This window comes from Octopus bimaculoides, chromosome 26 (assembly GCF_001194135.2).
Source record: "Octopus bimaculoides isolate UCB-OBI-ISO-001 chromosome 26, ASM119413v2, whole genome shotgun sequence".
NCBI classification, from domain to species: Eukaryota; Metazoa; Mollusca; class Cephalopoda; order Octopoda; family Octopodidae; genus Octopus; species Octopus bimaculoides.
The window spans coordinates 2,624,319-2,627,627 of NC_069006.1; the positions used below are offsets into that span (position 1 = coordinate 2,624,319).

Below are 3,309 nucleotides of genomic sequence, written 5' to 3' on the forward strand. Positions count from 1 at the left end.
TATATGAGTGTTTGCATGTCTGTGTTTGTCCCGCCCCCCACCATCGCTTGACAACCGATGCTGGTGTGTTTACGTCGCCTTAACTTACCGGTTCGGCAAAAGAGACTGATAGAATAGGTACTAGGCTTACAAAGAATAAGTCCTGGAGTCGATTTGTTCGACTAAAGAATAAAAGAATATATGTGTATCAGGCAAAAATATATGTAAAACTAGAAGAAAAATGCACGCACTGTGTTTGTCGACGGGTTTGCTTTTGCTAATCATGACATTGAAATTATTGTAATTTCGTATGTTGTTATAAAAATTTTAGTCCATGTTGTGCGGGGAGAAGTTTATGAAGGATTGACTCAACAAGTAGAAGAATCTAAGGGGAGGTAATTTTTCATATTTCGGGGAGGAGAAGATATATCCAAACATTGGAAAGCTAATATAGTGAGGAGAAATATGCATAGTGATGGGTATGTATTCATTAATTAAGATCAAAGTTGGTTATGCGTGCATATTTAGGCGTGTTCTTTATTTATACGTTCTTGTATAGACATTTTTCTTTGCATTGGTAGATGGGGAAAGCTGTGAAATTTGGTTGGATATTACCTGCACATCTCTCTATGTGTTCACTCAAAGTAATTTGTCTGTATTGTGGGAATCGGATCTGTTCTTTATGTACAGTGGTTCTACGTCTCAGTGTACATTCGTCTGTCCTATATAGTTATATCCACAACCTAAGCAAGTTATAAGATAAATCAGATTCTCGGAGGCACAAGTGAACTTGGTTTTAATTGTGAACTTCTTGCCTTGTTTGAAAAGGAATTCCGAGCCTTCAAGTAGGTTGGGGCATGTTCCACAGTTTGGACATCCACATTTTTAACTGTTGGTTTTTTGGCTGTTGTATAAAGCTATGCATCTGTTAGAAGTGTCTTTAGCGATTTATGTTGCTTTTTGCGTTTGATGAATTTATGTTTCCAGAATATTTGGATCTCTAGTGAGCATAGGTAGATTTTGCACAATAGTGTTGTATGTCTCATTGTTTTTAAGGTTGTGAGTTGATATATATAGTAGTGTTTTGAGATGAGGTGTGGTGATACGTTACGTTGCCCTTAGTGTTTTATGTCTAATCTGTTAGCACGCTTAATTCCATCGTCTATTAGTGAGGGTGCTATTGTCTTTCAGTCAATGTTGTTTTCAGGTCATGCAGACGAAGGTCCCATGTAGTTCTATCAGATACTATTGTGCAAATCCTTTTTACTAAATTAAAGGAGATATTTATTTTGATGTTTCGGGTGGCATGACCTAAACAGGAGATATCGCTTTGTGTCCGATGGTCTATGATGGATGTCAGTTATAATTTGGTTAGCCACTTTTTTATCATAATATCCAAAAAAGGAAGTTGTTCTTTGCTACATTCCATTGTGAATTGAATGTTAGAGCTTATATTATTTAGTTTTGAGCTGAATTCTAAAAAATTATCAATGGTATCCTTCCAAATGATAAAGCAGTCATCCAGGTATTTTTCCAGTTTTCTCTTATATAATGGTGAAATGGATATCCATATTTTTGCAGTTATACTTCATATACGGTGAATTCAAAATCGCCCATTATTAGATTCGCAAGAACTGGAGCTACTTTCATTCCCATTGCAATTCCGCATTTTTGAGGAAATAAAACCAACGTCACTTGTAACTTTGATGATCACTCCAGTGATCGCCGGGATAAGAGAGTTTTGAAATAACGGGTTACTTTCATAACATAGGTCATAATTCCTGTTTTCTCATAAGATAGGTCATAATGCCTGTTTTGCTTGCTTCAGTTGTTGAATTGCCGCCATGTCTAGGAAAGAGCTTTAATGATTTTGTCAAACCGTTCGACCTTATTTTTATTTTCAGCCTGGTATTTATTCTATGGGTTTCTTATGGCGAACTGTTAGGATACGAGAAGAGAAACAGTCCGACAGCAGTTGTCAGGCGATGGTGGGGCACAAGCACAGACACAAATACACATGCTCACAAGTTAATGATTTTAAAATCACAAGAAAACAAAAGATGCAATTTAAGAAGTCCGGTTTCAGAAGATATTTAACATAAATTTACCCGCTTTCCTATTTCATGTGAGTTTCCCAAAAAACAAGTAGGTTTGGGACCGGGAATACCAAGTTCTTTGAAATATAAGTATGGTCTTCTTCCATATCTAACAAAATAATAATAATAATAATAATAATAATAATAATAATAATAATAATAATAATAATAATAATAATGATGATGATGATGATGATGATGATGATGATGATGATGATGATGATGATGATGATGATGATAATAATGATGATGATGATGATGATGATGATAATAATAATGATGATGATAATAATAATGATGATGATGATAATAATAATAATAATAAAGATAATAATAATAATAATAATAATAATAATAATAATAATAATAATAATAATAATAATAATAATAATAATAATAATAATAATAAGAGCACCGGGATGAATAAGAGCACCGGGCTGAATAACAACATGGATGTGCTACACCGGGCTCCCTATACAAAAACAAATCTAATCCAATAACATCGATGGAATTAGGCAAAAGAACCGGTGGAAGATTCGAAGGAAGCGGTCTTTTAACGAAGATAATTTTCAAAAAATGAAATTTTACTGCCATACAAAGCACAGGTTCTCCTTTGCACGATGTCTCAGTGAAACACGTGCGAAAACACACGCAAAACCAACACCGGAAAGTTTACAAACTATAAAAAAGAAATGGAACAAAATAGTAAGTACGTATATTGAATAATTACGCATACACTCGAACGTCTACACAATGATATATACGTTTTGATACCTATAGAACTACACATGCATCTTAATGTTTACACAATTACGTGAAATTCACAGGACACACTCAAGCATACGAAAACACGTTTCGCAAACGAAGCAAAAACAAAACTCTTTTTCTTCTTTATTTAGTTTCATTTTGTGAACAAAAACAGACATAGTGAACCATCCATAAGTTTAAAACGCCACAAAAAAGAATGAAACTGCAGCTAAAAAAGATACTACAGAGGAAATAATTATAAACCAGCCCAAGGCTGATGAAAATACAGTAATGATTGAAAGAATTAATGTAACTGATAGGCAAAGTGAAATACTCTCTGAACCAACCATAAACACTAAGGCAGGTGAAAATCAAATAGATGAAGAAAGTCATACAGAAATCGACGCAAAAGAACTACATGATCTAAAAAATCAAATCATGATTGAATGGCTGAAAATTAAAGAAACCAGTATGAATGGACGTGACA

At 33.9% G+C, this 3,309-nt stretch overlaps 2 protein-coding genes and 1 long non-coding RNA gene across 3 annotated transcripts in view; 1 reads left to right on the forward strand and 2 right to left on the reverse strand.

The window, feature by feature from the left end:
- Positions 1-3,309, forward strand: part of LOC106868831 (cytochrome P450 3A7) — a 388,137-nt gene that overhangs the window by 187,199 nt on the left and 197,629 nt on the right. The window lies entirely within an intron of this gene.
- Positions 1-3,309, reverse strand: part of LOC106884149 (cytochrome P450 3A19) — a 69,356-nt gene that overhangs the window by 27,670 nt on the left and 38,377 nt on the right. The gene's annotated exons all lie outside the window — the stretch shown is intronic.
- Positions 1-3,309, reverse strand: part of LOC106884148 (uncharacterized) — a 13,832-nt gene that overhangs the window by 2,814 nt on the left and 7,709 nt on the right. Inside the window, exon 2 of the long non-coding RNA XR_001411205.2 lies at positions 2,088-2,184. This is a non-coding gene — a long non-coding RNA (uncharacterized LOC106884148). The remainder of the gene's footprint in view (positions 1-2,087; positions 2,185-3,309) is intronic.